The following is a 12,289-nucleotide window of genomic DNA, read 5'->3' as shown; positions in this document are numbered from 1 at the left end:
CCTGGACACAGAACAGCCCCTTTAGCTCTGGAACCGCTTCTGTAGGTTGACCTGTACTCCTGTCTGCAGCCCTAGCCATATGTACCACACTACTCATGTATTGTGACCAAGGAGGTGTTGGATGAATCTCCTGGTTTTGCAAGACCGAAGCAAACTACAAGAGAAGAGGGTTTATCAAGCATCTGGCAAGTGGCAAACCTGGTTGGCATGCCAGGGGCCCAGGCCATACAACTTTGGGCAGGCTGGCTCTGAACTATTTTAGGCCACTGTCCTAAGCGGTATTAGTTTAGACAGGCATTGGTGGCCCAAGCTGATCTTGCTGCTGCTATTCATGTCACTGGTCATAGTTCACTTATTTCAAATGGCAGGAGTTTTTACTGTGTTTCAGTTGTATGTTCCAGCTTTTGGTAAGCCACCTTGAGAGTCCCATTTTTTTTATTACTCTAAGGCAGGATATGCATTTTTATATAAACTTAAATGTCAGCTATCTTATGTTTAGTCATGTATACTTTGTATACTCATGCTTACCATATTTTATGTTTAACTATGTTCTGGTTGATGTGCATGAGGGTCTCCAAAAGGAATAAGCTGGGGTTTTGTTTTTGTTTTCCTTTTAATATTGGTAGATGTATAATCAAGGATGTCACCTTTCAAATGTGTGACCCTAGGTGAGAGATGTCATGAAATCAAGCTGCTACTTTCAAAAGCACAAACCCTGCTTTTCATGCCATTGCATTGTCCTTTGGCATAAGTTAGTTGTCTTCTATATAGTTTGGATTAGATTCTGAATGTGCTGTAGGGCTACTCTTACCTATTTGGCTGTCCCCACCCTGAGTCTTATGATTTCTTCTTCTTCTTTCTTCTTGGTTGCTATCTTGGATACTCGCACCCAGTCTTGAGCAGAGGAATCCTACTGATGGGGGTACGGGAGAGCTCTGAAAAAAATCCCATCTGTGCGTGTGTGTGTGTGTGTGTGTGTGTGTGTGAGAGAGAGAGAGAGAGAGAGAGACCAAAGACAGAGGAACCACCTTATCTAAAGCGCTGCCTGGTTCATTCTGGCAGGGTGGGAAGGAGGAGTGGTGGTTCCCTCCTCCCTGCCCAATTTTCTAGCATTCTGGATCATGTGGAGACCCTCCATGGATATAAAAGGCTGTCTTTAGAAGATTGCCCCCCCACAAGTACAGAGCAACAAACATGTGAGGAGAGTGGTAGGGCTAGCATGCTCCATCTCCTTGCATGTCTTTTTTTAAAAAAAATTATTTGCAGCACAACAATAATGACAACAAAACAAAAAAGGGGGAATTCATATAATAAAACCTATCAATATACAGTAATCATCAACATCTCACTTGATGTAGGGGGGTGGGAAGGAAGAAAAACAAACAAAAAGAATACAAAGGGGTGGGGAGCATTTAAGACTTCCATTTAAATATATACATTAATATAAGCAGTCCATATATCTAAGTAAGCATGCTCTCCTCACATGTTTATCCTACTCAGTTTTATAACATCTGAACAAGTCTTCTAATTCCACACCTCATTCCATTTTGGTTCCTGCTGCCAAACATTCCTCTACTCATTCTCTTTTTAGAACAATGTATCAATTTGGCCTGGCATTTAGATACAGAAAACAAAATGTGACACTTTACATTTAATCACTACACAGAAAATTATAACTCCTGTCGATTTGTTTCCTCAGCACTTTTTTGTCTCACCTACATTGCCTATTTAAGTCAGGGGATAATTAAGAGTTCCACTTTGGCTGTTTTTCTTCTGGTTTCCAGACATGATTAATATTAGAGGCCTTTTTTCCCTCAGACTCCTAACAAAGAGCTGATGAAGAGTATTGTCTGTGAGGCAGGAAGTTGTAGTTCAAAGCTCACCTCAACCATAAACTCACTAGGTGGCTTTAGGCCCACTGTTCCCTCCTCCTGAAATAATGGGGATAAGAATACTGATTTACTTTAGCAGGAAGGTGTAAGAATTACTGAGATAATGTATGTAAAGCCAGCTGAACACTTGAAGTGGAAAATACAAATGCTTAGCATTTCAAAATATGGTAAAACCATAGGATTAATCAGTGAGTTATGTTAGCTCTTTAGTATCAATAGAGTTAGTAGCAGAAGTAATTCTGTTAGCTAGGTAGTAATGCAGAGCCCGGTTTAAGATTTTCTTCTTAATCTACCTGCTGTTCCAGGTCGTCATGGTCTCTACAAGCATTCTGTGGTTTCAAGCACTGTGCCATCTAAACGTCACAGCTCTGCTACCACCTCATTAAAGAGGCTATAGCTGATGAGACTTAATGGGTTAGAGTGGGATGCCAGGGGACAAGGAATTAGATTTAGTAACCTAGGCATCCACTACATCAGTAAGGTGTTTCTGCATGGACACTTCCTACGCTTGTGGAGTATTTATTTCTCCTCCCCACAAATGGAGAGGCAGAATATGCTAGCCAGTGAGCTCTGTGGTACTATTGGTGTTAGGGCCGACGCTCAGCTTCTAGATCTCATAGGTTCAGGCTTAGCAGCTCCTTTCTGCTTTTCCTGTAAGAACGGTCAGTGCAGAAACTGATGCATGCCCATATGGGATACAGAGGGTGGCTTCGTGTACAGGGATGCAAACAAAGTACATCTCCATAATGTCTTTTAGGGAAAATGTATTTAACAAAGTTGAGATATGATCACAGTTGAGATCTAATTATTGTAAGCAAGTCCTTCAGAAATGGATATTGCACCATACACTCTGTTTTAGTGTGTGGCAACTGAATTTTGTTTGCTGGTAAGCAGTTTAATTACAGGATATTCAGTCCCTTTTCATTCTGACTGCTTTGAGATATATAGAACATAAATCTGGGATTAGTTTAGTTTTTCTTTGAGCTCCTACTTCCCCCTTAAAAGCAGGAGCACTACGCTAGTATTTGGTATGTTGAACTCTGAAGGACAGAATTGGTATTGGTTATGCAGTGCAAAGTCATTCTCGCTTGAGGGAAAAGTGGGTTGTATCCAATGTTGGCCCTACTTAGAGTAGACCCATTAAAATGAATGGGAGAAGTTAGACTAACATTGTGTTTACTAATGAGTTTTATTATCTCACCATTCACTGTATACGTGATGCAAGATGGCAGAGCAAACAGAAACAGCCTAGTCTAGATTGAAGAACAACCTTATTTCAGCATGACCTGAGGCACATGAAATATTCCTCATCACTTGACTGGCTGGGAGATCTGGAATATGTTGTGGGCTTGCATGCACTCTCCTCTCCCATACAAATTCCCCTCTCCCTTCATGGTTCACTTATAACTGTTGCGTACCCTATTATCAGCTACAGCACTAACCAGCCTTTGGCAAATGGCAATACTTGGCTATTTCTTGGGAAAATACGTGAGTATCCTAGCATATTAGTTTTGTATGGATTTTTCTACTCTAAGAATCCTTAAGACAATTAGGTTGAGGTGCAGGATATGCTGTTGCATTACTAATGAAAAACACACTTGCAATGTTGTTGAAATCCTGGGAGCATGTGTGCTTTAATTGGGTCTTCTGTTTTTGATCTAAGTCTTGCAGTTTCATTTGTGCAGTACATAAAATGAAGGCAACTGAGGACCAAGCCCACAAGGTGTTGTCGATTTCGGAGCCTGATTTGAAAGGGAGTTTGACGGAAAGTGATGTTGTGGGTGAATATAACTGAGCCTTAGCTGCAAATATCATGCGCCCTTACTGGAGAGCAAACTCCCTTGAATCCAGTAGGACTTGCTTTTGAATAAACATGAATAGGATTGGGCCTGCCTTGACCTTGGAAACTTGTATGTATTTTTATGCATTGGCACAGCTTCAGCAGTGAAAGCTGACATGGAGACAGGATATGCATTTTTGCCACCACATTGTTTTATAGTACAAAGTGCATTACCTTAAATGGTGCTTTTGGTTTGTGAAGAGCAGCTTTTACCCCTTATAGCAGGAATGGAGCAGCACCTTGAACGTCATTAGCTACCTAATCAGGAGGTCTGCAAATAGGCTTGCTAGCATTCTCCGGATGCTCTGGGGGAGGGCTGGGGCTCTCCCTGACTTTGCATTGAACCTTGGAGTTGCTCAGAAAGCAACAAGATGTTCAGGTGCTTTCCAAATATCTCCAAACCTAATGCAAGGGAGATGAGCCCCCCACCCCCCAATCCCAGCTCAGAGCTGCAGGGGAGAGAAGGTCTTGCCATTCCAGTTGCATTGACCAGATGCTTCAAGCACTTCCAAAAGGACAAGCTCCCCAACCATCCTCCAGCTTTGAACTACAGAGGGGGTGGGACCTTGGCTCCTTAGTAGTGCAGGTCCTTGGAGGTGGCCCAGGGCTCAGTATGACACCAGTCCCCTCCTCCTTTCAGAGAAGGGGCAGGGTCTTTAGCAAGCACATTTTGTTCCTAGTTTCCAAGACCAGCCAAAATGTATGTACCCCTGTAATTTCACAAGGATTATCTATAGCCTGTAATGTAAGCTTCATGGGTGCATGAAAGCTTACCACATTTTTAAAACCACATTTCAGAACAGTCTTTTTCCTGCAAAGGTCCTCTGATTTGTTGCTCTTTCCGGCTTCTTCCACGGGATTGCTAATTAATGCAAATATGTTCATTCTCCTCCCACAGAACCAAAATGGTTTGTCAGTGTTGTATCCTTAATATCACAATGGGCAGCAATTTGGGTGGTAAATGGATGTCTCTTCTTAGAGGGATAATGGTTGTAATTGGGTTCTGCTGTATAGTGACCCCTAGGGATATCCTGCAAGCATTACACAGTACTGGAACATCTCCTCTCCTTTAGTAATGCCCATATGCCCATACAAAAGAGGAGAATATACATTTGGGGGCGGGGGGGGGGATCCCCAGAACATCTCCCAAGTGTGTGAAATTAGAGTGAAACCTTTCCCTGGGAGTTACAAATTATTTTCTCCACTTCTTATAAAGTGCCATGTTTAAAAAGTAATCGACAATAACAGGTACTTTTAAGCAAATCTTTACTGCATATTTGAAGTTTGTCTTTGGCAGAGTGAAGGAAGCAGTTGCATTTAATTTATTGATCAGGGCACTGAAGATTTACAAAGTGCATTTTGGCATTTAACATATCCAGGGAGAGTTGGAGATGATTACTTTGTAAAATCTTAAACTCTCCGAATAATAAAAAGTAGCTGTGTGCTTGAAAAGAGACCTTGAAAAAGGCAAGGGATGGTACAGCATGAGAGCATATTGCAAGTAGACTCACCTCCATTCTGTAATATGGGGATGATAATACTGCCTTACTTTAGAGGGCTATGGCACAGAGATAATGTGTGTGGAGCACTTTGGATTCTTGGAATATATACATGCTAAGTAAGCATTAAGTAGTCAGAACTGTCACATTTTGCCTCTGTTCAATATACAGAATGGAAACTCACTTGAATATATGGTGTTTGAAATCACGTTAGTATTGGTAACACGATCATTGTCATTTTTACTTAATAACCAAATACAAGTGCCCTACCTGTTCAACTGAACACATTGATAAACGGCTGGCTACTGGGTTAGAATCAAAACATGGGATAGCTCTGGCAGGGGGAGGTTCCGTCTCTTGCGTTCAGCGATGGGAACATTCCAGTAGCTACCTATGATATTTGCTCAGCCGTGTTCCACATGGCACTCAAAGCACAGCAGCTCCTTTTCTGGGTAAAGAATCACATTTTCCCAGCAGTGCAAATGTTTTGACGGATTGATGGGAAAACGTGATATTCCTGAACAGAAGCCATTCTTTAGGCCTATATCAGGATTCTATGCAGTGTGTTCTGTTGTGCTATGAATTGATTGTCTGGAAAGGCCATTAACTGGTTGCAGTGGTACCTTCCATTGTTTGACATCATGCTTTTCTTTTATTAAGAGGATCTGTAAATAATAATATGTGTGCTTCAGTATAGCACCCTTATTTTATATAAACCTGATATTTGTGTTTCTTACTTTTTCTTTCACTGGACTGCTCTATAAGGTGCTTGTCTGCAGCTCCATATCCACTGAGGAACTTTAATTGCAACATAGAATAAGACATATGTCACTGAGTAAAAAGGATTCCTTTCTTGCATTAGAATGGATGCCTGTGCTGTGCATGACTTTCATTTTACACACTGTCATACTGATATATTTGTAGCTGGACTGTGCCACTTCCAGTTGTAGAGGGGAGACTGCATGTTATATGTTCTCTCATGTAAACAAAACAAGCATTCCCTATACATTGAAAATGTGCAAAGCTGGGCAAAAGGAGTCCAGAAACTTTATTTATTTGATTTATTAGCTGCCCATCTGGCCAGCTACCCAGCCACTCCAGGTGACAAGTAAACTTCTCCTTGGTATCCTAGTTTTATATGTGTAGGTATTTTATTTTTATTGGGGAGGGAAGTGGTAAATCATTCAGTGCCCTATTTACAATCTGAAGTGGTACAATTTAGCAACAGATATGTCATTTGGGGCTGGTGACTGGGTCCAGGAGTTCATTTTCTGTATTAAGATGCTTGACCTGGTTATATGTGATCTAGATAGTCTAGAATTATAGAATTATATTCTATAATTCATAAAGGCTCCCAGTTACCTAATGATGTAAGAGTATAAATACGTTTTGTAATCTTTATTGAAATCTCAGAGCAGATTTTTTAATGCTCATATTTTCAATTGGTATGTGTGGCATGGCATGACCCTACTACAGCCCTGAGAGGTTTCACTTCCTTTCCAAAGCAACCCCGCTGGAAATGGCTATGAAAGTTCTGCCACAATATATTTGCCTGAGTTCGAGGCTGCCACAGGCAACCTCTTATGGTTTGCTGCTACAGACTTCCAGAACCAACTCTTCTGGGATTGGAGAGGGCTCTGACCTTAATCACAGCTGTAGATGACTTGTCAAACTGGGGAATGGCTTGGCAGCTTAAAATGTACTTTTTGTTTTTGCTTAAATTCATTAATTTGCTCAATTATTTATCAACCTATGGGAGCACTTCCCAGAACCAACAATGAAGTGTTGAAATTAAATGCTTTTGACCTTTATAGAGCAGGCTAGCTTGCAAGTGACATTCTGGAGAGTAGATATTTTACAGTGTTATTCACAGCCTTCATCTGTTACCACTTACCCAAGGATCCCTTTTCTTATTTTTCAGGTTTTATGTATAAGAGACTTACGGCTGGGAGCCAGAGCGGCGAGTCTCCATGCACAATGAATTAAGGCAACATGGCCAGGGCTGCATGTATTTCCTGATTCCACATTGGAAGAGTGCAAAATTTGGGATTAGTTACCTTGCAATTTTCAACTTTTCATTGAAAACCGGAAAGGTACGCATCTAGTTTTTAAGGCTGTGACAATAAACCAGGGGAAGGGGCAATTTCTGGTAAAATCTCTGGTGTCTGGCTGTGTGTGTGCCAAAAAGGGTTTTCAGTGGTCAGAGGGTGGGCCTCCAATGCAGTTATGCAACTGTCCACGGAAATGGCTAGCCCTGCTCCCCCTCCCATAACGAGTAGAAGCAAAAATAGGTTTTGTAGGTCTTAATTTGCCTTGAAATCTTTCCTTCTTGCAGAATGTGGGTTAAATTGCTGCTTGTTTTTGTTAAAGCACAGAATATGGCCGTTTGTTTTAATAACAGTTATTGTAACACAGCATTTTAGGGATCAAAAAACCCTTAAAGATGTACTTAAGACAAGCCGCTGGATAGCAAATGGACATTTTCTTTCATGAGAGGCCCTGTTATCAAAACTTTGTTCTCGAATTGTTTACTGCAGTGGTTTTCAAACTGTGTTCTGGGGATCCCTGAATTTCCTTGGAAGTGTATGAAGGGTTCCAGAATGCAAAGATCCATAATGGCAGATAAATTTTCCTGAAAGAGACCGCATTGATAGTGGGCATTTTGCAGCCACACGGGTGTGTTGGGTGTGTTCTAGTGCTCATTCTGAGTACACATGCGGTGTTAGCATCCCACAGAAACTGAATGTGTACCGTAGAACATACCCACAATTCCTTGTAACGCATAGCATTCCATAGCTGACATGCAGGAGATTCCAGTCAGTAGGTGTTGCTTGGAAAGGGTTTTCTGTCAGCAGAAAGTTTGAAAACCACCTGCACGCTATTTTAAAAGATCCAGGTAACTAGCCTGCTACAGTTTTTCCTTTCCATTTTGTTCCTCCAGTGGCTGAAGCTAAGCAGATGTTGGAGATTGATAATGCTTGAAAAATGAGGAAGTGGAAATTGTTGTGGGATAAAGTAAAGATAAGTCCTCCAAATACACATTAGCCCAGATCAGATGCTTGTTTTGAGGATTCATATGCCATGGTGAAGCCAGGAATGAGTGGGTTGAATCTTCCTTCCTTCACCCTTCCTCCCCCCCACCCCTGGCTTACATTGTGCCCTGGCTGTGGCACAAAGATCTTGGTTTATATTAAGCCAGAGCTTTCCATTACATCCAAACCAAGGGACTCTGGCTTAATGTCTGTTGGCAAACCTGGAAAATAAGCTAGGATGTGCTCCCATGCTGGAAAGGGAAAAGCACATAGCCAGCAGTAGCCATTGGGAGCTCTGACCCATGGTGTGTCAGCAGAGCGGAGGAGTAGATGCAGCAGGGGTAAGTGAAGAATTTTGAGTCAGACTTTGACCCAACTTCTGGTTCATTGTCCCTTTCTCTGTAACAGGCTTCACCACCATCTTCTCCTTAGGAAGAAAACTTGGAGAGGATTTGTGCAAGAGCTTTACCTGCCCCACCTAATCACTACTGACCAAAGGCTTTCTTTAACTCCCTCTTCCCTCTTGTTCTGAAACCTTTTAGCATGAACAGCTAGGCTTGTGGCTGGGTGGGGGGAACTCCTGAGTTGTGAGGCCACTTGCCAAAACAGGTCTCCAAATGTAATGCATTTATTTAGAATCAGGAAACATAGATACAGAAGGACACGGGGATCAAAACAGATACCATGGTGTGTGTTTTTTACTTTATTTTTTCAGTGAACTTACCTATACATCTGGAAAATCTATGCAGATTCTAAAGTTATGGATGCTGAAGCCACGGCGGTCAGCTGTTCTTTTCCAGGCAAAATAGCTGTGACAAACTTTTCATGGGCCTGAAAGGGAATTTCAGTTCTGCTACTTAGAGAGAGGGGGGCTGAGGGGGAAAAGTTTGCCCAGTCATCTCCTTGGAAGTGGAGACAGGCCTCTGCCCTGCATCCCATTGGAGTAGATTTTGTGTGACAGGTGGGTCAGCAGACTGCCTCTAGGATGAGGTTTTTGAAAATGGGGGCAATGTGTGTCTTGCATGTAACACTCAGACGTAATAGGAGGAATGACAGATTCCAAAGATCAAAAGGTGGGAATCTTTTCCTGTCTCTTCTGGGGGAAACCCATCTGCCCCTGGTAGACATGGTACTTTCTGAGCAAGTCTCCTGGAACCAGCTTACCAGCATATATGCTTTGTGCCTGACAGGTAAGGGGTAGCTTCTTAAGGTAGCTGAAAAATAACCCAAGAAGTCAAAATGGAGTTACTGAAGAAGAGACTCTTGTATCTAAGCATGGGCATTTCTCCACGTGGGCCTTTTTCATACTCGCACACTAGGGGGACTCCCATGACTCCCACCCCCCCATTGAAAGAACGCATGAGGGAGTCAACTGGCCACATAGGCTAGTCTCGCTCCCGATGTGTGGAGCAGCCACGTGCCCTGCCATCTGCGCATTCAGTGCTTAGAGCCCCTTCACACATTGGCTTGAGCGTACAGACAGTGGGGAAGGCATTGCAGTAGCACACCATGGAGTGGTGTCTAAAAAATGGGAATACGCACTATGGAACACACTGTCTAGAGCTACATTTTAAAGGGAGGGTGTTCAAAGAATGGCCTGGAAATATCACAGGATAAGAGAATTTTGTTGCTGGTGTTCAGCATGAGCTCTAAAAAGACTTCTAAACAAAGCTGCAATAGCACACATGTTGATTTGGTATGGTAGAGATTAAAGGAAACATAAAGAGGAACACTTAAACATATTTTAAAATAAATTTTGAAAATAGCATAGGCTTGGGGGATATGGAGTGTGTCAGTATGGAATGGGTCAGTATGAACCACTGATGACATAGGCACTAGCGAGGAGGTACATGTGACAGTCTCAAACCATATTCCACACTTAATATACTGTGATAAATACTATTCTGGTTGGGTGAAGAAGACCCAAACTATATTCTCCAGTGAGGGAGCGTGGTATAGATAGTAAAGGGAGGTTTAGAGCAGCCTTTCCCAACCTGGTGGTCTCCAGATGTTTTAAAATTCAACTCATATCAGCCCCAGGCATTATGGCCACTTATCAGGAATGCTGGGAATTGTACAAGGATGACATTGGGCTGCAGGGCTGTACATGCCAAGAACTGTAAACCAAGAACAAACCTGGTTTGCAATTCTGGCTTGTAAGGGGCACAACAAGCCAGGAGTCCTGGTTTGGATGCCACATTCAGCTTTTGATTCCTGGTTAGTTTAGCCACTCCTGCTGGTGGGAGGAGCCAAGTGGGAGCGAATGGGCTGTGTGCAGCAGCATGCAGCTCATGAAGAAGAAGCCAGGATTCTCCAGATTCTGTCTCATTGCTCTGTGTGAACGAGATCAGTATGTTCTATTTAGAGCATGGGATTTCAAATCTGAATTAGCTTTTTTACTAGGGAAGCCCCCCTCCCAAAGTCAAAAAATACCTTGATAGTTTGTTTGAAAAGCCATAGCTCAGATAACGTGTCCTGAGTCCTAGAAGGAACGAAGAAGAAAAAAACATAGTCATGAAACGTTTGCCTCCTGCAGTGTTCTATTTATAACTGGATTTAACTGGGTTTCAGGGGAAGCTTGTTCTATAAATATGGCTGCAAAGGCACATTGCACTTCTTGGATAGCATTGGCTTCTGAAATTGAATAGGAGATTACATTAAACAAAACAAAAAACTTATGAAGAATTTGGAGCAGGGCTAAACGGATGCCACAGTTGGTACCTTAATTCTGATTACATCCTTGAGAAATGACACTAGTCTTATCAAGTTGACACTAGTCCTAAAACTGATACTGTTACAAATGCCACTAGTCCTATACATCTTTCTCCTGGGCAGGATTCTCTTTATTTCTCTCAGACTTTGCTTGAGCTGAGATTTGATGGTAACTCTTACTTCTGGCAGTACTTGATCTTTCCTGTTAAAAAAAACAATCACACAGTTTGAATGTTGTATAAAAGAATGAAGCTCCTTAAAAACCTTTTAAAAAATAAGTGAAGATCTTCCTGTTTTAAAAGCTACTTAGTCAAAGATGTTGTTTCTTCACACTGTTTCTTTAAATCCCCATCCATCTGGCAAGAATAAACTCATATTCTGGATTTATAGTAATGTGAAAAATTCTCCTCTGCCAAGCAGGCAGTTTGTTCCACTTAGTTATAGTGGGAAACCATTCTGTTGTGTTAGTGGGGTAAGCAAAATATTTTATTCTGGGGATGATGATGATGATACAGCAGCAACTCCCAAACTGTGTGCCAGTACACTTCAGGTGTGGGGAAAGAACTGCTCATGTGCTGCAAGCGCTAAAGAAACTTAAAATACGAAAAGCTCCTGTGAGCTTACAGCACCCACACACAAAAGAGGCTGCCTACTGCTTCTCTGTATGAGTCACCACTTCAGTCTTGCCTCCTTCCAGCCAGCCACCTCTCTTCAGCCAAAAGATTCAGTGTTAGCATGAACCCATTTAAACCCACCCCAGTGCATCAGCAACCCAAACGGAAGATTTTGGGTGCTGATGCACCCCCACCCCCATAAAACAGATTTACAAGTTGAAGGAGAAAAAGGGCTGAGCTAAATGGGTTTTCTCTAGGGGTGTACTCACCACAATAAGAGTACCAACATCAAGAATAGGGTCGCCATACCTTAGGTTTTGACCTAAAATTTCAGGGTTTTACCCTTTTTCTCAAGGTCTCCATGTTCTTCAGCCCCCAAATTGAGCTGCCGAGCTCCGCCACTTGGTGCACCAGGTGCCATCCCTGCACCCACCGGGCCTCACTAGGCTCTGCCCCCCGACCTGTGAGGCACTGCCGTTATCTCCCGAGGTCTGAGCCTCCAGTACCTGGCAATCCTAAATGAAAAGGCCCTATGCTTGTGAGCCTTTCACTGTTCTTCAGTCAGCAAAGGGCATGTGAAGTAGAGCCTTTCAGCAGATCTTGAGATAAAGCTGGCAGGAGGTGGTGTTCCTTCTTGGACCCAGACTGTTTAGGCCAGGGGCGTGGCCCTCCAGATGTTGTTGGACTGCAGCTGTTTTGG

The 12,289-nt window shown here is 42.5% G+C and overlaps 1 protein-coding gene across 4 annotated transcripts in view; it reads left to right on the top strand.

Annotated features, from left to right (window-relative positions):
- The window catches only part of INPP4A (inositol polyphosphate-4-phosphatase type I A), a 121,262-nt gene that overhangs the window by 32,848 nt on the left and 76,125 nt on the right, over positions 1–12,289 (top strand). For all 4 annotated transcript variants that reach the window (XM_084844357.1, XM_084844358.1, XM_084844356.1 and 1 more), the window contains one exon: positions 7,153–7,324. The gene's annotated coding sequence lies outside the window, so the exon portion shown is untranslated. The remainder of the gene's footprint in view (positions 1–7,152; positions 7,325–12,289) is intronic.

The sequence above is a fragment of the Heloderma suspectum genome, chromosome 3 (genome assembly GCF_057233095.1).
Source record: "Heloderma suspectum isolate Gila_16-S chromosome 3, 16-S_ref, whole genome shotgun sequence".
NCBI classification, from domain to species: Eukaryota; Metazoa; Chordata; class Lepidosauria; order Squamata; family Helodermatidae; genus Heloderma; species Heloderma suspectum.
This window is presented reverse-complemented; position numbering and strand designations above follow the sequence as displayed.